The sequence below is a fragment of the Schistocerca nitens genome, chromosome 2, assembly GCF_023898315.1.
Source record: "Schistocerca nitens isolate TAMUIC-IGC-003100 chromosome 2, iqSchNite1.1, whole genome shotgun sequence".
Lineage (NCBI taxonomy): Eukaryota > Metazoa > Arthropoda > Insecta > Orthoptera > Acrididae > Schistocerca > Schistocerca nitens.
This window is the reverse complement of record NC_064615.1, coordinates 251580294-251607120: the sequence shown is the minus strand read 5'-3', so window position 1 is coordinate 251607120 and position 26827 is coordinate 251580294.

Sequence of the window (26827 nt, the reverse complement as noted above, 5' to 3'; positions counted from 1 at the left end):
AAGTGAGTTTGAACGTGGCGTTATAGTAGGCGCACGAGCGATGGGACACAGCATCTCCGAGGTAGCGATGAAGTAGGGATTTTCCCGTACGACCATTTGACGAGCATACCGTGAATATCAGGAATCCGGTAAAACATCAAATCTCCAACATCGCTCCAGCCGGAAGAAAAACCTGCAAGAACGGGACCAACAACGACTGAAGAGAATCGTTCAGATTGACAGAAGTGCAACCCTTTCGCAAATCGCTGCAGATTTCAACGCTGGGCTATCAACAAGTGTCAGTGTGCGAACCATTCAACGGAACATCATCGATATGGGCTTTCAGAGCAGAAGGCCCACTCTTGTATCCTTGATGACTGCACAACACAAAGCTTTACGCGTCGCCTGGTCCCATCTACATTGACATTGGGGTGTTGATGACTGGAAACGTGTTGCCTGGTCAGACGAGTCTCGTTTCAAATTGTATCGAGCGAATGTGCGTGTACGGGCGTGGATACAACCTCATGAATCCATGGACCCTGCATGTCAGCAGGGGACTCTTCAAGCTGGTGGAGGCTCTGTAATGGTGTGGGTCGTGTGAAGTTGGAGTGATATGGGACGCCTGATACGTCTAGATACGACTCTGACAGGTGACACGTACAGAAGCATCCTGTCTGATCACCTGCATCATTCATGTCCATTGTGCACTTCGACGGACTTGGGCAATTCCGTGGTGCCCGTTCCCTCCAGCACTACTTCCGATATTAGTCGAATCTATGCCACGTCGTGTTACGGCATGCTCGCGGGGTCCCTACACGATATTCGGCAGGTGTAATAGTTTCATTGGCTCTTCAGTGTAGAAGACTGATGGAAGAGGGATTTTCAAATAATTTAAAGCATACTAAATTCATTGGTTCCTTTAAATTCATCTCATTTAATTAAATTTATCTCATTTAATTTTTGGTTGGAGCCATCTAGAACTTAACAAGCCTTGCATAGGATTTAGGGTCTGGTGTGATATTACGGATACTTAAGGATCGTGTAGAGTATTTGAGTTATTGTGTACAATCAGGCAGCACTTCATATAAACACCTTTCAGAATGTTGTTAGTTATTTCAATTTTACAAGCATTTTCCCTAACCTATTTTCAGCTCTTCATAGTTTCCCGAACGAAACTATGTCTCGAAACCTGGGAGAAAATCCAACGAGAGTCTGATCGTATGTGAGGTACACCAGTGGCAAGACGCAATCCATGCATTTACTGCGCGATAACAATGCTGACGTCACTGACGACAGTGCCACTAAAGTAGAGTTACTAAACACAGTTTTCCGAAACTAGCCTTCCCACGGAGACAACGTAAATATTCCAAAATTGCAGTCTAGAACAACTGACAACATGAGTAACTTACAAGCAGATATTATCGGTTTAGCGAAGCACCTAAAACACTTAAGAAAGGCAAATCTTCCGCTCCAGATTGTGTACCAATCAGATTCCATTCAGAGTACGTTGACACAATGGCTCTGTACTTAGCAATCATATACAGTCGCGCTCTCGTGGAAAGATCCGTCCCCAAAGACTGGAAAGTTGCACATGTCATACCAATACCCAACAAAGGAAATAGGAGTAATCCGCTAAATTACAGACTAATATCCCTAAGGCAACTTGCAGAAGAATTCTGGAACATAAACAGTGCTTGAACTTTATGAATCACCTCGAAAACAACGATTTACTGACAAACAGTCAACAAAGATTAAGAAATATCATTCTTGTGAAACACAATTAGTTCTTTATTCTCAAGAAGCAATGACTGCTATCGACAGGAGACGTCAAATTGATTCCATATTTTTAGATATCCAAAAGGCTTTTGACACCGTTTCCCCACAAGTGACTTCTAATTAAATTGCATCCCTATGGAGTATCAGTTGTATGACTGGATTCGTGATACCCTGTCGGGAAGGTCACTGTTCGTAATAACTGACGGAATGTCATCGAGTAAAACAGAAGTAATGTTCGGCGTACCCCAAGGAAATGTATTAGGCCCTCTGTTGTTCCTAATATGCGTAAACGATTTAGGAGATATCAGAGCAGCCATCTCAGATTTTTTGCTGATAATGCTGTCATTTACAGTCACATAAAGTCTTCAGATGATCATATCGAATTGCAGAATGATTTAGACAAGCTATCTGTATTGTGAAAAAGTGGCAGTTGAATCTAAATCATCCATATGATCACTAAAAAGAATCCGCTGAATTTTAGTTCCCGGATAAATCACAAAATTCAACAGGCTGTAAACCAGCTAAATACTTAGGGATTACAACACAAATAACTTAAATTGGAATGAGTTCACAGATAATGTTATTGGGATACCAAACAAAAGATTGCGATTTATTCCGCATGAGACAGGATTCATGAAGGACATCTAAAAAGTTCAAAGAAGGACAGTTCGTTTTGTATTATCACGAAATAACGGGGAAAGTGCCAGGGATATGATAAACGAGTTGTGGTGGCAGTTATTAAAACAAAGGCAATTTTACCTGCGGCAGGACCTTCTCATGAAATTTCAGTCTCCTATTTCTCCTCAGAGTGTGAAAATATTTTGTTAGCGAACACCTACATAGGGAGAAATGATTACCATAATAAAATAAGAGAAATCAGAGCTCGCACAGAAAGATTTAAGTGTTCGTTTTTCCCGCGCACTGTTTGAGTGGAACTGTAGAAAAGTAGCTTCAAGGTGTTTCGATGAAACCTCTGCCAGGCACGTAATTGTGAATTGCAGAGTAATCCTGTAGATGTAGATGTGAATGTTGTAGTACTGATTAGTAAGAGACCCAGTATTTTAGCTTGACTTGTTGTGTTACCCAGTGCATGTGTTGTTTTGTGGGTAACTAATTACTATATACTGTGCTTTGAAAATATTAATTTTGATAGTGATGATGTTGTAAAAAAACAGAATTTCCAGTTTGGGTGCTTCACAGTACTCACTGGTAATCTGGAATCACTGAAACAAAGTAAAGACTACATGATGCAGATAGATGTTTACTGTTACAATCGTTTTGATAATCATTTCCTTTCATCATTAGTGTAGTGTGTGACTCAGTAATGACTTCTACTTTTTATGTACCATTGCTTTAGGCTTTACACAATTCACATTTTATAGGCAAGATGCTGTAAAGGTAACAATGTAAACTTGTATTACGTAAATTAATCATTTTATTAAACGTTACGAAGAGAACAGAAAGGGCGAGGGGAATTCGTTTCAATGGACTTGATAAGAAAATAAAAACCAGTAATCTAGAACTGAGCAAGAAACTTAGCTGAGAATATAGAAAATAGTGTTGCTACCGTGCAGGGGCAGTTACAGAAATATGAATCTGTTGATGGAGAGGTTATCATGAAATTCAATGTATTTAGCTTTCAGTCGAGGTGGGATTTCCACACAAAATTTGATGTAAGAATTTCTAATGTTGAGACTAAACTTTCCATTGTTGCACAGAATTGGTTAATCTCTGGCGGATGTTAATGAACAAATAAGCAGTTGCAAAACAATTTTCAGAGTTTTAGGGAAGAGTGTTAAAAAAATAAGACAGAAGTGGAACCAAATCAAGCAGTAGTTAGTCATATTGAAGAACAGATTTCAAGTCATGCTACATTAAAACCGGTGTGAGAAGATAATTCTGAAAAGTTAAGGCGTAGTTCAAAAAAATAAATGTCAGAGGGTAAGGAAGAGATTACTAAAATGGATAAGAAAGTTCACGAATTAGGTTATTACTGTTATGGTTTTACTCTCCGTGTTGCTGTTTGTGAGTATGAAGAGATGATATCACTGTTGAGGTTTAAGGTAACGAAAATGGAAATGATCAGGAGGAGAAGGGAATTAGGACAAGATTGTCTATGACTGAAGAAAGATTAAGTGAAGGTACTGCATGTCGCTGTTACAGTAGGGATCACGTACTGCACAGTGATATGGATTCAGATCATGAAGACGAACCAGATCCTTTGTGCCATTACGGAGTTGGAGAACCCAGAGTAGTCTTAGAGATCTTGATCAAGAGAATGAGATTTCTGATGGTGTGTCTGAATTTGCTTATATTAATTCCTTACCTTTCAGGAATACAGCAATTGTCATTCATCCTCATGTTTGTTGGAGCAATTTGATTTTATACTTCTGCCTAGTCTCCCTGCTGGCCGCAAGACTGAATTTGTGTACGGTTACTTGGAAAGTGAATATGCTGTGCAGATACATATATTGACTAGAAATTGTGAATCCTGTGAGGTGTTTAGGCCTATGTGCCTGCTGCTTATTGGTCTGAGCCAGCACAACACTGACTTAAACACGGTCTTGTAATGAAGTAAAATATTTGCAATTGTGCTTTATACAATCCTGCTTGATTATTTGAACATATGTTATTGAAGAATCAATTCTCATAAAGTCCTTATAGTCTTGCTACGTCGATTCGTATCTGTGTAATGAAACTTTTGTCACATTTACATCAAATTATTCTAGCTGCTTGAGTGAAAGATGACTTAGATTGTCAGAGTTTATTACAGATATTGGAATATGATAATAGTGATGAGAATGCTCCTGGAAGGAGTAATAATCAGTCTGTGTATCTTGATTGAAGTCTACAAGGGATTAGAAATTACGACCGCGAGCAATATATTGACGACGAAATAGATGTCGTAATGGGCAGTGGTAGCATCGATAATCATGATGATAGGACGAGACGATTGGAATGGTAGACGGTTTATTAACAATAGAGGTAGGAGGGGATATACCAGGGATGGCCACTGGAGTGATAGGAACTAAGGTCTGAGCACTGCGGAGCTGCAGTCAGCTGATCCACGGAATAAAGTGCCTGTGGAGAGCCCACCAACACGGGACTGACACTTACGTAGCCGATTTCTATGCTGGAAAAATGACAGAGAATAGCTATGAATAGGTAGACATGTTGAATTTGAAGATGTGGAGTAACTTTTGCTCGATGAGAGATGGGAAAATGTGAATACTGTGGTGAATACAATGCTTCAGATGGATGTTAATGGAGTTGTTTTGTCTTTTGTTCTTGATAAGCCTAGCCAGACATAAGTTGTTGATAGAATCAGATTATAAAATGAGACTCTCAAGAAACTGATCAGTAGTTTTGTTACTCAGGCAGCAAAATAACTGATGGTGGTCGAAGCAGAGACAATATAAAATGCAGAATGGCAATAGCAAGAGAAGCGTTTTTCAGAAGGAGAAATTTTTTAACATACCATAAATTTAAATGTCAGGAAGTTCCTCCTGAAGAACTTCTTATGGAGTGTAGCCCCGTATGGAAATGAAACTTAGACGATAAAGAGTAGAGGCAGCAAGAGAATAAGAGCATTTGATATGTGGTGCTACAGAAGAATGCTGCAGGTTTGATAGGTATAACTAAAGGAGAGGTATTGAATATAACTGAGGAAAAAAATAGTTAATGGCGCAACTCGACCAAAAGAGCGGATCAGTTAATATGAGACGTCCTGCACTATTAGTGAATAGTTAGTCTGGTAATTACTTATGGGAGAGTAACATTTTCAGAGCCCAAGTATTCAGTAGAGAATGCAGGTTCATAGATTGTAGTAATCACGCAGAGATGAAAAGGCTTGCACAACATTGACTAGTGTGGGGAACTGCATCAAACCTGCCATCAGATTGAAGATCACAACAATAACAACAAGAGCAGCGAGGCCATTGCCATAACGGACCTGTTGATATTACATGTATGCGCTATCAACTGAACCAAACACGGCCATATAATTGGAAAGGTACACTTATTTTAACGAGACCATCACCATGTTCAAAGAGTAATAACAATGAAGTCTTAAATACAAATTCCACGGAATATTCAAAGGGCAGATGCGATTCATTTTGGAATGTTAGCACCATGGAATAAATAAACAACGGCTTTCCTGCAGTGTCTGCCACTGGCGTTTGTTTAGCATCTCTGCAATGCTCTCGCGTCTACTTAACGCGCTGCTCCTTACTGGCTCTATCTCGTCTGTTAACCCGACTTGGTAAGGATCTTAGACTGACGAGCAGAACTCACGAGTAAGCGTTAAGAGTGTTTTGTAAGGTACTCGCTTCGTGAATGAATTACATTTCCTAAAGATTTTTTCTTTACTTAATTCTAGATGAGTGGTCGCAAACATTCCTGTTTAAGAGCCAATACTTACATTGTTGGGCGGTAGTTAATTCTGATTTAGTGGTCGTCATACTTTTCTGTAGAAGAGACAATACTGGCATTGTGGGGTGTGTGATGCCATGACTAATAACGATATATAATTTTTTTCTTTCTTTTACTACCTTGTACTCCATAGATATGTTTCTGATGACGTAGAATATTTTTCATTTGGTTATATAGTGTAGCACATGAAGTGTGTGTGCCTATACTGGACATTCTTGTGTTAGACCGGTTTGAAATCTGACTTTATGGTGGATGTTCTAAACGGACGTTGTATTATGCAAACGCTGTTGGTTTTGCAGAACGATGCCTGTGGCAGTGACAATGCACTCGTGAACACACAGTACAGTTGTCGGTTTAGAATTGAGCAGCATTACATAAATTGTGAATTTAATATTGCGCATTTTCTTGACTACGATATATGACATGTGCTAAAATACTAACTGCCAATGTGGAAACTGTGAACAGTTTTGCTATATTAGTGACTGTTTTCGTGAGAAAAGTGTTATTATTAACCATGAATATTAACGGTAGATGGATTGTCTAGCTTCGCAATTGGCAAAGTATAGCAAGTGGAAGGTTAATTTAAACACGATGTGGACTGTGCCAAACTATCCCCTGTGAAAGTTGCAGGTGAACTAATACGACCTTCAGGTGCTACATCAGCAGTTACTTTGTTCCGGCCTACGACAAATTGATGCTACGTCACTTATTACCACTGCCAGCCAAAACAGTATGAAAAGAACGAGGATATTTTAATGCCAGGGACATGACTGGATGAACTTACAATAGTGATATCAGCAACTTCACACTGCTTACACCGCCGTCGCCACAGCACGCCGACCCAGAACAGATAAGACTCAAAAAACATTCCCCTCTTCGAGAAACACAATTGTAAGCAATTTAATTGCTTTATGCTCTGTAACAGACTAATGTCTGTAAATAAAAGTAGTGTATTGTAAAGATTGTTCACCTTCAGTGATTGTTGACCCGATCACTAACAGCAGTTTCTCCCATCATCTATTAGGTTTTGCTTTTCAGTGTATTTGTACTAGTCGTTGCATGCGTTGTATGTGTCTTTTGGAAGGGTGTGCTTCGATGTGTATATACAGTAATTTAGACAGGAGAATTGATGTGTTGCACTGGCGACATGTGGCCAGACGTGTAAGTTGAGGCATCTGCCATTGAAGTTATTTACACCGACCAATTACAAAGCTGTAGCTTATTCGCCATTGGTTCAAGTTAGCGTATTAGAAGAAACTTTGAATCTGACAACTGTCATAGTACGCGATCTTAATGTAATATTTCCATTCATTCATGTTTAGATGCATATTGATCTGGGTTTAACGGTTACAGAGGAAACTTTGAATCTGACAACTGTTATTGTATGCGATCTTACTGTAATATTTCCATTCATTAATGTTTAGATGCATATTTGTCTGGATTTAACTATTACTGGTAAGCAAATCTACAGTACATTGTGTCATTATTTATCAAATTAACTTCAGATTGTTTTACTGTTTTCCAATATCAAAGGTTTTTATTATCAGAATTTTAACAGGGTTGGGAAACTTCTCATATAGAGGTGTGCTTTTGAAGTTTCCGGAAGTAAAACGGGTTCGTGGGGTTTACACAATATTAATTTACTTCATGTAGTTTTTCTTTAACTTTTCTGATTACAGATTCACGATCATAGTCAATCTCCAGGAATCGTTTCCTTCACAGGTGGCACCTGGGGCCTCATATGTCCTGATATTATTATTAATCAGTAACCTACACGTTACACACCTACAATAGACTAGCTGTAGAAAGGGCATGATGAGTTGGATGCCGCCCTACCCCCACCCCTACCCCCCACAAAAAAAAAGAAAAAAATTCTGATCGTTAGAAGTTGGCACCATTCTAACACTTGGTGTCGACTGTTCACTTTTCGAGACTACTGCCACCCTCACAGACCCCAGAGTTGTGACACTGTAATTGCATGACGAAGTGTTGTTATCTTGTGTGTCAGCAAACGATTAATTGACTAATAACAGTAACTGCACTTATGTTTAAATGATGAGTACCCAGCATTCCCCTGGTATGTATTTCTTCCATTCTTCTGTTAGTTCATCTCTGCCTTCCTCATCTCTCTGTCCTTTTCCTCTTCCTTATTCTCTGTCTGTCTCCTCTCCACCTCTCTCTGTCCACCTCCTCCATCCACTAGTCTTAGGAGGATAAAAATCACAGGGAGACCAAGAGATGAATACCCTAAGCGGATTCAGAAGTATGTAGGTTGCAGTAGTTACTACTTTCCGTGGAATTAATACATGTTCGTTTTCAGAGTGCCCATCTAAATGTTAACCTGCCTTCCTTTTGTTGCTGATGGATTACTTACCGTATTAGAGTGAGGGAACTGAAAGCTATTGAAGGTTCAATCTGCGTCTTTGCGGTACACTATATATGACAGGGGCCAGACTTTGCTCACATTTGTTTAATTGGAGGCCATAGTGGAGATGTGGGAGCATGTCTGACAATTTTGGAATGACTCGATGTGCTACAAGAATTTATTTAAAGATTTTAGTAATTGTATTGAACAAGATGTTTTACAGAATTGTTGAATATTGTCCTAAATGTCTGAACTAATAAATACCGACGGACAGCTTCACAGGATTGCCTGAATTCCGATGCTAAGAGATCGGTTCGGGCAATCTGCGAGGAAATTTTGCGCGTCAGCGCGTAGCTCGGAAAACCGTCTCGTCAGTAGCCTGAGCAACCAGGTGCACCGGCGAACGACTACGAGGTGGTCGGACCTTGTGCTTCATTAGTTACGAGCACTCCACGCAACAACAGCAAGAAAAACAAGCAAGAGATGCAACAAGATGACCTACGCGAAGAGAACTAAAAGAACCAGCATATCCAAAAATGAAATAGGTAAGGCAGTTAGTCTGCTATAAGCTACAGTACGCGTAGGTCAGAATCCCTGAGAAGGCGCAACGACAACACGATGCCGAAACGATGTTTAAATGAGCTTGTGTTTTGATAACTGTGTCTTGACTTGCAGCAGACTTTAATTCTGCAGACATTAAATCTTATGAGTGTTGTTTACCAGTTGAATGATTACATTGTGATATTTAAACAGAGCGAAAATTTACTAGTGAAGATTGTCTTCGGGTTAATGTTTTTGTATTCTCAAATAAATATGTAATGAAATGTTCAACCTGAGTGTAAAGTAGTACAGCCCTCCCCCCCTCCCCCCCTTCCCACACACACACACACACACCACTCCTCTCTGTTAGTTTTGTTGTTCACCCCTAATGAAGGGAGAATAATTGGCACTCAATATCTAATTTAAATTGAAGTCTCTCCCTATGACAAGAAAACCAACCAACAACGACACTATGAAACACTCTGCACATCTGCTCCTATGGCTCGTTCTACGAGAAATTGGGTGAAACCTGCAACCAGCTCGTCCTCGAACTGGCCACCAACAACACTGCCGGGCTGACGAGACATTGTCCGGAACTGATGCGAGAATAATTTTCTCCACAGAAGCCTGAGGACACCTCATCTCCACCTCAGCTGAGGACAATCTTGCTGCAAGAGAAATTTTCTCCATAGCAGCTGGAGGGCAAGTATCTTCATACTCCCTGAGGCCAGTCTACCACGTCCGGGTAGTTATAACATCACATCGAGGGGTTCATCAGGAATAACATTCTAATGTTTAACCTGCACACATACTGAGCAAGGAATGCACACTAGATAAGCGATTAGCGACTAGAGAGACAGGGGGTCTGTAAAAGCTTTTGATTTACAGTTTGGGCCCACTTTTGCTGCTTTCACCCAAACCTCAGATCGGTACCACGTATTGTATGTCGATAGAGCATCAACCAAAACACCGATTTAGTTCGAGCTACGTGCTGTCATCTGGTAGAAGATGCGTAAACGGTAATTAAAAGTAACACTACGAAGCACTGGAAAAGCGTATCTGTGACCGATTGTTTTGTAGATCTCGGGGTGTGTTAGTTGGTAGAGTGTGAGGTCGTCGTACCATAGGTCCCGGGTTCGCACCCCTCTGATTAAAAATCCTTTTAAGTGTTTAGGCGTGAAATTTATATGGGAGAAACTTCTGCTAATACTGGATTCGTATGGACCCCACGACGACATTAGTGTTCTTCGTGACAAGCACGCACAAAATAACCTACCAGGAAACAAAATCGCAATTCGCGTAATTCCAGCAAACACAACCTTAATTTATCAACCGTCCGATCTTCATTTCTTCAGAGTGTACTAGCATATGACGCGTAAAATGTCTGATGGTGCTCTAGATTCTTCGGAAGAGATTAGTCAGCAACAACGGAAAAATCTTCTTAAGCTGCAACCCGTCACATACAGTCCGTTTGGTTCTCCACATTTGCATAATTCTCACCGTCACCAGTGGATAATGCCTTTAAAACTTCGACAAAGTTCTGTTTCAGACACAATCTTTCATTCGGCAATCTTCAGGGTGGATGCACAAATATAAGCTTTATCAAATGTGCTTGGTGATCAAAAGTAATTTTCTTCATACACTTCTTCTTAAGCAGCCAGTACTGTGAAGCCTTAATTCTTGAATGGATCACGCGCTTTATTATTACGGCTATTACTTTTATTATTGTGACCATTATTATTATTATTATTACTTCTGCACATGTGATGCAACTGTTTCTTCCTTTTTGTTCTGGTTGTATATTCTTTCAATGAAACGAATCGAAAACAGACTGCCAAGTGCACAGTTCTATAAACATGACGTAGTTCCATATAACACTTTCACTCGTAATATAGAAAAGAAAATTTGCAGTCATTGGGTTTTAAACCCAGTATGCTTAGTACAACGATCTATTGGTCTACCAACTTCCCCACGGAAACTATGCCTGATAGTTACTGATCGTAATGCTTTTTGTGTGCTCGGTAGTTCTCATGTTGCTTTTAATTAACGTTTACGTCGTTCTACTGGACGACAGCACATAGTACGAACTAAATCGGAGCTTTGGTTGACACACTATCGACTTACAACGATTGGTACAGATCTGAGTGTCTGACAGCTGGAGCTTTTTGCGTTAGCTGCACCGAGGCACGAGTAAAGAGTTGTTTCTCAGACACTGGTTGACACTAGAGGTAAAGGAGCTGCTCACCTCTACGCTGCATCTCACTCGGGAAGAAGAGCACCTGCGGTGCGACGTCACAGCGCAGCACCTGGTAGCCCTCGCTCTGCAGCAGCTGGCGGAAGTCGCTCACTGGGTCCTCACTGTGCTGGTACGGAGAAACGAACTCCTCCACGTCCTGAGAGGAACGGCAAAATCCGTGAACATCGACGCTCCACTACAACGCTTGCAAAAGATTTGTCTTCAGAAAAGAATACATCACACTCTGCTCCCAACCCCATGCCTCATGGCACATATCCCCGTAACAGACCTAGATGCAACAACTGCCTCATACGTCCTTCTATAACACCCCCCAACATCCCGGTATTTGCGAAATTACAAGTTAACAATGACCGTGAATTATGAATTTTGACCCGTGTCGGAATAAGGCATCCGAATCCGAAGTAAATAATGATTATTCCGCGGGAAACAGGAGACGTTATAACTTGATCATTATTGAATGAGTAATTTCATTCAATAACGATCGGTAAATGAAATATTGGTAACAGTGGAAATAAATTGGAAATAAATTTTGCCAGTGGAAATTTTGCCGAAAGAAATGATTAAGTTGTAAAAGCAATTAAAAAATCGGTCGCCAGCTCAACTGATGAGCGACGGTACTGTTAAGTACGTGAATAATTGTGTCAAAGATAAAATTTACCTGTTTGTAGCGCAGCAGGTGGAACGTGAACTTTTATGTGAGTGCTGTGTCAGGCTCAGTAGTCATATAAAATAATGTCATAACAATCTAACTTCACTTAAACATTAGTGGTTAACTTTCAATAAGTATTTTGATAGTTATTTTGTTCATAATTTGTCAGCTAAGTGCAATGATGACAACACAGATAATTATCTATCTAGATTTTGAAAAATGGACTGTTATTCTGTCTTTAAAATTACGTACTTTGCACAGTTTAATCTACTGATAATGAAATATATTTCCAATAATTGATTAACTATATTTTGAATGATAATAATTCATTAATTGGGCGATTGTCAGGTGGAATAAGCTTTATAATTTCATGAAATATCCTTGAACTAACTTCAACTGAAAAAATGGTTCAAATGGCTCTGAGCACTATGGGACTTAACATCTGAGGTCATCAGTCCCCTAGAACTTATTAACTACTTAAACCTAACTAACCTAAGGACATCACACACACCCATGCCCGAGGCAGGATTCGAACCTGCGACCGTAGCGGTCGCGCGGTTCCAGACTGAAACGCCTAGAACCGCTCGGCCACACTGGCCGGCCACTTCAGCTGAATATGCATGGAAATAAATCTTAATAATCAATTTTATTACTTCAGTCTATTATTAAGTTACTACGGTTGGCATAAGCTTATTAAGTGCAACAATTAACTATGATAACCAATCGTTCAAAACAGTCTGAAATTTACTCTTCACCGACTATGTTAATAATTTGATAATTAACATATCTTCTCTTGATTATGGCGTGACACACTCGGTTCAATAAGATAATTAAGGATCGGAAGGAATCTACTTGGTGTTATTGTCAGGTGGAATGCAACACTTCGATTATACAATGCTTGTTATTTATTGTTCAACTTCAGAGAAAAGCACAGTCACTGGCAAGCCTTCTACAATTTTATCCTACGAAAATTACGTAGATCTTACTTCCCTCGTTGTCGGTGGATCGACGGAAGTCCACGGCGGCGACACAGTGTGGCAGCGGGCTTTTACTGTTGCGACTTGGGCCCACAGTGCGCTTCACATTTAAGCCCTCGTTTCTTCAGCACTATGGCCATTAATCGATAATAACTTGCCCGGCCATGCTTCCAGATATGCCGACCATTACTTTCCCGTCGTACTTAGATCCACACACTAGCCGTTAGATGTAACATAGCTAGGAATAGCAGCATTCGACTGTACGTCTTACTCCGAGCACGGCGCCACTGCTACTACTGCCAGCTGGCGCGCTCCCGCGCCCAGCGGCACGATAAAACAATCTCTCTGACTTCAACGTTAACTAAATATGCCCTGACTTGCCAGTGTTAAATATTACATAATTTAAACATAGTATTTACAATACATATTTACACTAGACAATACAAACTGTTTCATGTGTTAAGTAAGCGAAAAAATTCATAGCAAGGACTGCGTTGTAGCGTCACACTTCCACCATCACCTACTCCAGTCCATCAAAGGCAGGGTTACCTGTGAAACCAGTCAAGTGATCCAAACCTAAGCTGCAATTACTGTGCTGCATTTATGTGGGCGTGACTGCTAACAAGCTGTCTGTCTGCATGAACGGCCACTGACAAACTGTGGCCAAGAAACAGCTGGACACCACATTGCTGAGCATGCTGCCAGCACAACTTTCTTCATGTAAATGGTTGCTTCACAGCCTGCACCACCTCGATCCTTCCCACCAGCAACAGCTTTTCTGAACTGCTCAGGTGGGAAATCTCCCTGTAGTATATTCTACGTTCCTGTAACCCTCCTGGCCTCAACTGTCGTTAGTCTTTGTCCTACTCTCTAGCCCCTTGCCTGTTCCCGTTCCAGCACTACACAGACCACTATACGCCAATGTACCCATAGTCTTTTTATTAGTCTCCTTTCCCGTTAACCCCCCCCCCACCCCACCCTCCGTCTAACCTCCCGCCTGCACCTAGCTGCCCTACTCGCTCTCCATGGTCCCTGTAAGCTTCCACAGTTAGCACTTTAGCGTCTCCCACTCCACACTGCTATCCCTCCCCCTACCCCCGCCCCCAGGCTTCTCATTACCCACACCACAGAGTCCCATTATGCGCAGCTGACCCCAGTGTTGCCTCAGCAGCCAGAGAGGGCTGTGGTCTCTAAGCGGTGTAAAAATTGTAAGGTTCTAAGTCGATGCAGTCAAAAGATACAGCTATGTATGTCACATATTTCCATATTCGCAAAATTCATTCATCAAGACCTATACGATACTTCCGTTGACCTAGAATCATGAAATTTGGCTAGAAAAAAGGTTTCACAGAACAATTATAAAGCAAAAAAAATCGAAAATGCTTAATTTGTAAAACTATAACACGAAAAAATATTTTTTGGTCATTTTTCATCCGTCTGTTTGTCTGTCCGTCCCTTAAGACAAACTTTCTCTGTAACAGGTTGGCGTATCATATTCAAGGTCTATGGCCCCATCGCAGTGTAAAAATTTAAGCTTCTAAGTCAATACTATCAAAAGAAATGGCCGATTATGACAAATTTTGATACTCGAAACATCACTCACCAAAACCTATGGGGTACTTCCCATTGACATAGAAGCATGAAATTTGGCAAGAATCAAGGTTTCACAGTACAAGTAAAGCAAAAATCCGAAATTATTAATCTTTAATTATATAACACGAAGAAAAATATTTCTTTTGTCATTTGTTATCGACTTCAAATTTGAAGGTAAAACATTATCGAAAGTCTTGGAATCGCTGCGGCCGATATCTTGCCAATATCAATGTCGATAACAGGAACAACTAGTCAGCATCATCATCGATTCCCATAATAGGGGGAAAATGACACCATGATTCCTGCAGGGCTGTCCATAATTCCGTATGATTGCGAGGGGTTGGAGATCACTTCTGAGCACATTCCAAGGCGTCTCAGTTATGATCAAAACGTTCATGTCCGCGGAGTCTGGTGGCCAGCGTCAGTGTTTAAATTGAGAAGAGTGTTCCTGGAGCCACTCTGTAGCAATTCTGGACGTGTGGGGTGTGGAACTGTCCTGCTGGAGTTGCCGAAGTCCGTCGGAATGCACAATGGACATGAATGGATGCAAGTTATCAGACAAGATACTTACGTACGTGTCACCTGCCAGAGTCGTATCTAGACGTATCAGGGGTCCCGTATCATTCCAACTGCAGACGCCCCACACCATTACAGAGCCTCCACCGGTTTGAACAGTCCCCAGCTAACGTGCAGGGTCCATGGATTCATGAGGTTGTCTCCATAGCCGTACACGTCCATCCGCTTGACACAATTTGAAACGAGACTCGTTCGACCAGGCAATATGTTACCAGTAATCAAGAGTGCAATTTCGGTGTTATGGGGCCAAGGCAAGCCGTAATGCTTTTTCTGGCCGCGGCGATGTCGGAGATTTAATGTTTTATTGGATTCCTGATGTTCGCGGTACACACATGAAATGGCCATAGGAGAAAATCCCCACTTTATCGCTACCGCGAAGATGCTGCGTCCCATCGCTCCTGGGCTGACTATAACACCACATTCAAACTCACTTAAATCTTTCTAACCTGCCATTGTAGTAGCAGTAACCGATCTAACAACTGCACCAGACACTCTTTCTCTTATGTAGGCGTTCCCGGCCGCTGCGCCGTATTTTGCCTGTTTACATCTCTCTGTATTTGAATACTCATGCCTCTCCCAGTTTCTTTGGCGCTTCAGTGTAGCTTAAAAATATTCCACAAGTGGTTCAATCTGCATGGGTGTCAGATTTTCTATGGGCAATGAGAGTAGGACGTTTTGGTAGATTATATCTCAGTTCTAGCTCACTAGCTGATTCGTTCCTCCTGAGCTAGCTCACTAGAACTTACACAGAACTTAACAAAACATCTACTTTTCAGGTCTAAATCACTTAATTTCTTTTAAATTACTTAGAAATGTTAATAAATCGGAACATTTTTTTCGTATCTAGACAATCACCACACTGCTTTAGCTGTTTGATATTGTCCATTTAAAGATTATGAAATTTAATAGGACAAAATTAACTTCATTCCTAAAAAGTGCAAAACGTTCGCTAGCGAACACCTTCCACTGTGTTAGTCCTATAAACAGAGCGTCCGGGCTCTGACCTCCCGTACGTCAGTGCATCTTGGTTCTGAGATAACAGAGGGCTCCATTATTTCGGGATGAAACACACCACCCGCCCTTTAGGATGGGTCTTAAACTTGCCCTTTACATGGTGATAGATCGTACAGAAGCGAGAATAGAAAAAGTTTTGTCAAATAGCTAGTTCTTCTCTAACCACTGACGCTTTGATGATTTCATGAGATAATGGTCAAAACCCTTCAGTCTTCATACTTGGTTTAGAGCTTTGACACAGTAAATATCCTCTAAAATTGTATATATATTAAGTATTCGAGTGACAAAGTACATTCTACAAACACTACTTCCATCAGTTCATTTTGGATGTAAATAAGTTATTTTCTTCACATTTTCGTGTTTTATTTGAAGTGAAGAAATGTGAATAACATGTAAATGATAGTATGAATACTGAAGACAACTTTAAAAACAATTGATTAACGTTTAAAGTAAAACATGTTCCGCTATTATTTTCAATGGATCGTCCATCAGCGCCAACTCTGAAAGAAGTTTTGAACTGCCTTAGATTGGCGCGAGAGAATGTTCCACGTAAGTCATACTACAAATAGACCATGGAATTATGTCAGCATCTGATATGAGTAGTGTAACTCATTTAAACTCGAGAAATGGATTGTATGCTTTGAGAATATTATTTGGTGGGTTAATATTCCAGATTTCCCGTGGGAAAATTTCATTTTTTCCATTTAACGTGGTCGAATAACGAAGAGTGAAGTAACTGATTATTTTTACGATTTGTCTGAAATGTAATAAATTCGAAATATGGCATATCAAATTCTGCAGGGTTATGTGATATCTAGTTCGAAATTTTTCTTACTACTCAATCCTGCTACTTCTACAGTTGTACTTCATAAAAAGATATCTTAACTTTCGATTTTTTCAGAATATTTTCTCGTTGTTCTAACTCGTAAGTTGGTTCATATTTAATAGTTAGTGCACGAATTTCCTTAAAGTCTTAATAAATTTTTTTTTAAATTTTAAAAAACAAAGGACAGAAGAGTAAACATTCTTAAGATCATCGAAAAGCCTATATTCTTAAATAGTTTATTTATTTTATCTGAAATAGGTCCCATGTATGTCATTTTTGTAAATCTCTTCTTGGAACTCACAATTACAAATAAGAATGGAAAACATAATATTTCTATTTATAGAAAACCCACATCAACCGACGTAATAATAAATGCTAAATCATGCCATCCAGCAAGATACAAAATGGTATTTTTTAAAGCTATGATACATAGGATACTGAAATTTCCTCTCCAACATGATGCAATCCAGACGGAAATTGATACATCAAAACAGATAGCAGTTGCTAACAATTATAATTCCCATCATGTTGATCTGTTATATCAAAAATTACAAGAAACAAGTGATGCTGTTACAAATTCCAAGAAGAGATTTACAAAAATGACATACATGGGACCTATTTCAGATAAAATAAATAAATTATTTAAGAACACAAGTGTGACAATAGCATTTAAAACTAATAACCCCCTACAGATGAAACTGAAACACTCAATTGGAGACTCAAATATATACCAAAAGTCAGGCATTTACAAAATAACATGTAATGACTGTGAGAAACAGTATATTGGCCAAATTGGCCGTAACTTTTTAACACGTTTCAAAGAATATACTACTGGTACTGCATGTACCAATCAATATTTGGTCAACATCTTGATGGTTCCAATCATTCTGAGGGTTGCATTTCTAACACTTTGAAAATATTACATACTGTGCCAAAAGGAACATTGCTAAATACCTTAGAAGAAATTGAAATCTTTTCACTTCACAAAAGTAATCCATTATATGTTTTAAACGAAAAACTTCAGTTCAAAGATAAACATTTCTTTGAGCTTTTCGATGATCTTCTTTAGAATGTTTACTCTTCTGTCCTTTGTTTTTTAAATTTTTTTAAAAAATAATAAGACTTTTAGGAAATATTTTATCTTTACATTGTAATTTTATTCACCAAACATTATTTTATGACTGACTATCTGTTTTAGAATTTTTGCTTATATGCTTTTAGACTGCATATTGCTAATTCACATCCTTTTATTTTTGAAACTATGGCTTATAATTTTATAATTTTTCTTCCTTTTTCATTATTTTTATTTACTTATAAGACTGGCATATAACTTGAGGAATAGCAATGCCTTTAAAAATTGTCACATGTAATTTACATTGTTATCTTCATAGACAATATTTCATATATACGGACAACTACTTCGTATTGTATTTGTGCAGCATGTAGTATACATGTCAGCTACAGATTATTGCAGCTTACACATTGAAAATCGTTTCAATAAAGACATGTTACTGTCAATAATACATCGTCTGGCGCGACAGTCTTCGCCATTCCACTTTCACAACAACTTCGTTGGAGAGAAGCCTGCTGCCACATCTTTGCACTGGCGTTTGTCCTCACCATGGCAACCACTAGTTCGACTATCGACTTTACAACAACTATCAGTGGAAAGAAGCCTGGTGCCTCATCTTTGCAACGGCGTCCAACTTCACCATGGCAACCAGTGGTTCCAAACGGTTCACTAACAGGCCTTGAGAGGGCAACCCATGTACAGCCAAACCGAAGTTCATTTTTCCTACATAGTTAAATATTTTTAACGCTTCTTAATTGACAATAGCTCTTTAATAAGCTAAGTTTAGTGTGTATTTATTTTTAATTCTTGACAATGTTCTTTTAACTAAGAAATTTTAAATTGTAATTCACTTATAACTCATTGGTTAGTAATGACATCATGCAGTCTGAAGTGGGTGGAGCCTCCATTATGTATAGTAAGACGTGCACTGGTTTCTCCAGTATTGATTCTCCAACAGAAAGAGGTTCCTACTCAATGGTAATTCATCTTTTTATAGCTTTATAACTTTATGTATCTTCTTTAATGTATGTAGCCCACTAATTAAAGCTTTGTATACAACCTGTAGGTCTGAAGATGACCACAGTTGTGGTCGAAACCGGTCACCTTGATAAATAAATCGTGATCAAGACTGTTTTTAATAGTAAATATCAAAGAATGTGCGATTCTAGATAAAATGTTATTTCTTTCCTTTACAGTCACAAAATGAAACAGTTTTGTTACATTCTTATTGGATTTTTCATCATACGTTGGATAGTACGATTCTGATTCATCTGGATTAGCTATAACAGTTCTTAAGTTCACCAAAAATTGTGCATAGTTTGGATGAAGTCATGAATATTTATTTCAATCTCTGTACCCTCGTTGGGTATATTTAAATTATCTTTGCTTTTCTCATTTGCAAGAATGATTTTTTTGATTTCCCGCCACTTTCAAGTTAAGAAAAGTGACCTAGGAAGTGTGTTCGTATTCCCAGGTCCACCATCGTGGATCGCCATCTTGAATTCTGATGTCATGTCAAATATCACATTATATCCTAAGTGATAGTACTTTCGATAATAAGCGAAATTGTGAGATTACATGACATATACACACATACTTTGCAAGAAACTGCACAAAGCATGGCAAAGGATAGGTAGTGTTGTAGCACACTTTAGGGGTTCTCTGCCACACGAAAAGCTGTCCCGAGTAGCGATGAGTCGGCAGCGTCTGACTGAAACGAACATGGCGCCCTTGGTAGTAGAGGGGGCGTGGCACTGTCGCTTAAAGCTGTCACTGCAGAGAAGACTCACCTCGCGATGGACAGTTATAGGTAAAGACGCGGAAATGTCAGACTTACGCGTGGCTGGTGCGTCCATGTACTGGTCATCTGATTACGTGCGTTGCTTCTATTCGAAACGATTTACTTTTGTGTTTGTGTTGCTGCACCATAAAAGGTCAGAGAAGCATAATATATACTCTTAAAGAGCTCGAAACGTTGAATATTTCATTATAATTGTATCAGTAGCATATAAAATTAACAGAGATTCGTTGAGGCGAAGAAAATGGTAACGCATAAATCTTGGAAAGCTTGTTAACGAAACATGATAAAATAACAATCAAGGAATCAGATGCATTAGTTACAAGAAGTCTGTGCTAGCAGAAAAGGACGTAATTTGCCATTGGAATGATACGCCTCTTGGTTTCCTAGTAGTAATTTTCGGCAGTTTCAATAATTTAGTGATACTGTGCAGCCATTCTAGTTATATTTGTTATCATTTATGGGAGAACTTTGGTGTAAACTGGTGTCTATCTCGGATTCGCCTGCGACGCGCCAACCCGCAATGCATCACTGTTCAGCGGGTTATCGTCAGTCCAACACCTGCGGTCATGCTGGTTCCCGCCGTATCTTGCTCAATCCACAGAGGGTCTCCCGGTAAGCAGCTAGAGGTCGCAGAACAGGCGTCACTCCAGACAAGTATCTCTAGCTGCATTCGCTGCAGCTTCGCTAGCCAATAGGGAAATTATAACCTTCCGCCGCGCGATGTGTTCCGCGCCGTGGACAAGTCGTACTGCCCGTGAGATACAACTTTGCATACGTACTTTGTTTTGAAGACAGACTTTTCATTGCTCACGAGAACGAAATCTAAGCTCTCAAGAATCTATTCCGGTTTCGTTTAAGAACAGTTATTTGTGATGAAACTTTCCTTCACAATACTAGGAAGAATCGCTGGAAAACGTTTATTTTCTTCTCTTGCGCTGCTTCAGAAACAGTGACGGTTTGTGTTCGAAGTTTACTTGTTCAAATAAACGAAGTTAAATTATGTCTACTTATGATAGTGTGGAAATATCCCGAGTGAGAAACACTTCATTCACTCTTATTGTAACATCTTGAATTAATCAGCACAAAAGCGCGAATTAGAATTTAGCTGACCTTAGTGATATACGGGAGGGGGGAGGGGGCAATTGTTGAACTACATGAAATAAAATCGTCATAGTTTCTCTGAATGGTTTGCATTAGTACGTTCAAACTGCACTGTTACTGCACTGTTGGCTGCGTAGCATGATGGGAATTAGCATGCGCATTGTTGTTTGGCTTAGCAACGAAGCCCACCTTCATTTGGATGGGTTCCTCAGTAACCAAAATAAACGCGTTTGGGGGACTGATAATCCGCATTTCGCGATCGAGAAGTCTCTTCACTCTCAGTAGGTGACTCTGTGGTGGGCAATGTCCAGTCACGGATTGTCGATTCGATATTCGTTGATGGTTGATGCCACGGTGACTACCGAACGGCACGTGACGGTTTTGGAAGATGGTCCCATCTCCATTATACAAAGTGACCCTAATTTCGACAAGATATGGTTCGCGAGAGACGGAGCTCGACCCCATCGAAACAGTAGAGAGTTTGATGTTCATGAAGAGCACTTTGGGGACACACATTATGGCTCTCGGGTACTCAGAAGCCACTGCATGGGCCTCGACTGACCACCATATTCTCTGGATCGGAACACATGCGACACCTTTTTGTGGGGCTATATTAATGACACGTTTGCAGCAATAACCCTAAAACCATCTCTGAGCTGCAAACAGCCATTCAGGAGGTCATCGACAGCACCGCTGTTCCGACACTTCAGCGGGTCATGCAGAATTTCGTTATTCGTCTGCGCCACATCATCGCCAATGATGGCTGCAATATGGAACATGTCGTAATCTAAATCCGAATATTTGTAGTGATGTTCATATGTTGAATAAATTGTGTGCACGCCGTAGTTTGTAACTAATTTACGTTTTATTCAAATAGTTCAATAATTCTCACCCTGTAGAAGTCGTAATGATGTACTGGTGCAGATTCGGCTCCTAAGAACTGGTTATTTTGGAAAGTGTCGCCAGAGTATGTCTAAAGCCCCTTTTACGTGAACGATTTTGCTGTCTCCATTGACTACTCGTGACAAGTGAGTCTACTGCAGGACCTCTGGCGTTGTACTAATGTAACAAGTCTCGTCTGTCACGAGTGGCTGCTCTTGATGACGCCTCAGCGCCAAAAGTGCTTGCGTTGTGAGAGCTGTCTGGTCAGCAGTTTGGCTCTCGAAGTGAGGTTATGAAGAGCAATCCGTTTTACTGAAATAAAATCTACATATTGTAATAGAATTGAGAAAAAGCAATGATGATAAAGTTTATTATTAATGATCAAGGCGAAATTCATAGCAAATTTTCTGGACAAAGGACGTATGCTGAATTCTCCACTCTCTGGAGAAATGAAAGAATAGGCAAATTGTCACCCAAACACTTCGAAACATCTGCATTTATTTCCTCAAAAAATACATGCAACAACAAATGTGCATCGCCCTTTTATTTGGAAATTCACGGGACTGAAAACAAAAATTGGCTTGAAGCATGCGATTGTTTTCATTTGGGATGTGTTCAGATCACCAAATCAAACACACAGACATTTGTGTAAGGACAAAATCCTCTGCTTCCCACTGGAGGTTCTTCACAGCATTCCTGGGCCAACGTTAATATGTTCAGACGTGAAACCTTCGCTTATGTATCTTGTCCCACTCTCCAGTGACGATTCTGCGTAAGTCGCAGAGTACATGGTCGTTGTGCGATTGGTTTCACAGTATCGAAGATGAACAGGTGCTCAAGGCTCATAAAGCATGAATTTTACAGTCGATGTTTACTGGGCATTGTTGCTTCGAATGATCGTTCCTGTCATATTCCTCAATACTGATCACTGCTCTCGGGATACCCGCTAGGTTTGTGGCTTGAGTTCAGTCGAGAATCGTATTTGCGAGGATGTGCTGAACTTGAATGACTCCGAACTTTTTTAATTAGAAAACTCGCAAAACTTTTTAAATAAAACAAACTTTATTAATATCTACTTCATTATTTTTCATGTCTATAGACTTATTTCTCAACGCAGTCACCTTGGTGACGAAGACATTCCCCCAACTAGAGGCCAGTGTGTTGATCAGTCATCGTAGAATATTTGACTTTCTGACGGAACCAAAACCTTACCTCTAATTACACTGCTTCATCGCTATTAAAGCGAAGTCTTCTAAGCTGTTCTTTAAGCTTTGGAAAGAGATTGTGCTCTGTCACTCACAATGAGGTTGTTGTTATTGTGGCCTTCTGTCCGAAGACTGGTTTGATGCAGCTCTCCATGCTATTCTATACTGTGCAAGTCTCTTCATACCCAAATAAATACTGCAGGCTACATGGTTCTGAATCTACTTACTGTATTCATCTCTTGGTCTCCTTCGAGGGTTTTTACTCCCTTCATTATTAGCAAGAACAGCCCAGCGTCGGACATAAGTGATGTCGATACAATCATCACCATACATAGCTTTCATTCTTCTATGGATTTCAATTTGATGCACGTTGTCTTCGGTTAGACACTCCATTGCAACACATTGTTTCTTACGCACCGACATAGTTGCGGTACATACCGCTATCTTACACGCTACAATTCGAAACCATCTTACGTCAGTCGACTGAGAAATAAACCAGACCTTTAGTACCTCTACCAGTATAGAGAACAGAATTAAAAATTCGGAGGCATTACGTTTCTACAAGCCCTCGTATCTGTCGAACAGTGACTTACTTGGCGCATCAGCGCTCACAAGTTAGAAATTTTACATTGTTACCTTCGTTGTATGGAGGTATACGAGACGATCTATGGACTTTCACATTTCCTTTTAAGCACATCTGGTGCACGATTTTGCTTTAAATACCAGTTGAGGCGGACAAAAGGCACCAGGTAAAAGTGTTTATGGAATCTGCTGAAATAAATTTTTAAATTTATTGCAAACTCTTTGCATTGGCCACAAAATTTATTGTAACTTATTTGTTTGTACAGTTCGGGGGAACTGCGTTCATTTGAATTATCAATTGAACAAGAACCGGCTGATGCAATCAGACACCTAGACAACGTAGAGCCATAGACAGTAATGTGATTGCATTCCAGTTCAGCCATATTCCAAGGGATAGTGCAGTATAATTTATTGTTATCAGCTTGGCCGGTAATACCGCATCAAAAAAATGGTTCAAATGGCTCTGAGCACTATGGGACTCAACTGCTGTGGTCATTAGTCCCCTAGAACTTAGAACTACTTAAACCTAACTAACCTAAGGACATCACACACATCCATGCCCGAGGCAGGAGTCGAACCTGCGACCGTAGCAGTCGCACGGTTCCGGACTGCGCGCCTAGAACCGCGAGACCACCGCGGCCGGCAATACCGCATCTTCCGGTTCTTAACGTACATGAAACTCGGGAAGACTGGGTGCTCGGATGCCTCTCTCTGCGCTATGATTAGCCCTGTTCATTAACCACGGGACACCAGAAGACTCCTGTTGATGATCGCAGCAGGGTGTCGAAACGTCGAGTACTCGAGAACGTTGAACAACTCTGAGAATCTTAAAGTCAATCGTAATGGGTACGACAGTCCTCAGATTTATAAAAGAAAATTCTTCCTGGCTAGTAACTTTAGTTTCGTTTGAGGAAAAGGCAGGATGCAGTGGTGGTCAACATGGTCCCTCCCACCCACAAGTGGGCGTTTCAGCTTTCGTGGTGGGCGGTAGCCGGTAGGGATTTTGAAAATACTTTTATTAGGCTTTAAAGAAAAATTTTGACAATAAGGGACTGACTATTGTATGTTTTAACTTGATTTAACTCGGCTTTATAAATTTTGTAAAGTAAACTTATCCCTACTTCATAAATCATATTTACTGTGTAATCGGTGGACGGTTAGAAAATTTTACAACTAACACAGAAACAAAAGTGGGTGGCAGGCTAAACAAGTTGACTTCTCCTGAGGTAGGGCATTTTTAGAATTATGAAACATAATTTCCCAAGTATTTCTAAGATTTAGGAGAATATCAGGTAGACCTAAGGGTTACCTGCATGTACCGCGCCCAACGCGAGTCTTTCGCCATTTCTTCAAACGCTGTGTAAAACACCATGTTAGCTATTATGCTGAAGACAGCCTCTCCTCCAGGCACCAACAGCTTGTGAATGTTCTGGACAGCGCGCCTGTGAAAATATTAATGTATTAGGTGGCGTTGCCCCAGTGGAGGACACATAAGACTTCCTGAATTTTTGTAAGAATCAATTGAACGAATTACAACAAAACTATTTTGTGGTGAAAATGTACAACAATAATACTAAAAACCCACACAAAATAAGGTGTTTTTAAGTTCACATTATGCAAACGAAGTTAAATTAACAGGCTTGAACTTGCTGTTCACAACGCCGAACACATTATGAGAACGATAACATTGTAAATGTGAGCACAAAAATGAAATTACATGTAACGGTAAATTCAGTGACGTTATAGGCCCCAATATAATCATTCCTTGCTCTCTGTTGATATCTTGTGCTATTTGAAAACCAGCAGATTGAGCACACCTTGGTGAAAATTCAGAATGGCACTTCATTAATTCCATAAAAAAATTACGGACTACAGCTTTTTTGTTCCTGTGACTTCAAATGTTGCATTAAATTATAGACTAATTGTAAAATTACTACTTTTTAGGGGAAAAGAACAGTTTTTCTAAAAATTTAAGATGTCTATCCTCCAACCGATTAATGAAAGAGTTTTTAAATTTATCATACGAACATACCATTGTTGTACATAGCCCGGTATTAAAGCGACATGTTCTTCTAACGGACTCTTAGGGACAGGGAAGGACCTTCTCATGAATTTTGCAGCTATTGCGCTATCGACGGCATTTTTTTTACTGTCACTGCATCCCATTGTGATTTCTTTGAAATTCTCATTCTGGCACGATGAAAGGGATACGTTTTCGCGTCCAACAACTTTCCTAATATTATTTCATAACGACCATGTTGTCTTCATTTTCTTCTGCTATATCACACAGCTCGAATAGATGGCGATACTGTGAACGGTGGGGGGAGGTGGGGGAGAAGCCACAACGGGATATGCCGTTTTATTTTTAATGAAACCAGCAGCTTCTCCCCTGTACCCATCTATAGTGTCCTTTCCTTCCTTTTCCGTTGAGTTGAAAGCGTGAATGAGTTTCATGTCTCGTAGAGACCAGAGGGGTTTATTTCCTCCAAAGTAGTTTTGCAGCTTCTAGATCTACACTACTCTCCCCGTAGTCTCTCGTTCAAAGATGCCTTACAGAACAACCTGTAGCGAATCATGAGCTTTTGTGGTTCTTTCTGCATATCCAGAAGGAACATATTCAGTAAATAGCACGCCTTTGCAGCTTTTATTTTTCTACCATTTGGCTAGTCGAACATGTGCCATCCCCTCTTCTCGTAAAAGGAAGTCGTTTCTAACGGGAGAGCAGAGGCGTGCTCCATCCTTTAAAATTTGTCTCCATCTAAAAATAAAAAATAAAATATTTTATAGTGAGCGGACGCTAAAAGTTTTCAAGAAGGGGTTGGATTGGCGATAGAAATTGTCACTACTAACACGATTACTCGCGGCAGTATGCAGATTACTATGTGGAAAGTATAAGGTGGCAGTGTCCTTCCGGTGTGAGTCAGGACAGCTCGGTGAAGGACAAAGCAAAACACAGGCTGAGGAGACAAAGGAACGCTCTATTTTTCTTTTTTTTTTAGAATACCATATCTGGGTGCATTACGCGAAAAAATTTGCAGACGTATGAGATGTAAAAACATTACTTGTACGTATTCTACATTTTCGGATACAAGCAAAAAACTCAGGAACAAGGAAAAAGCCGTGGGAAATAAACATAAAAAAGCGGGCGTATACTGCATTACATGCAATGACTGCCGTAAGAAACATATAGGACAAACCGGT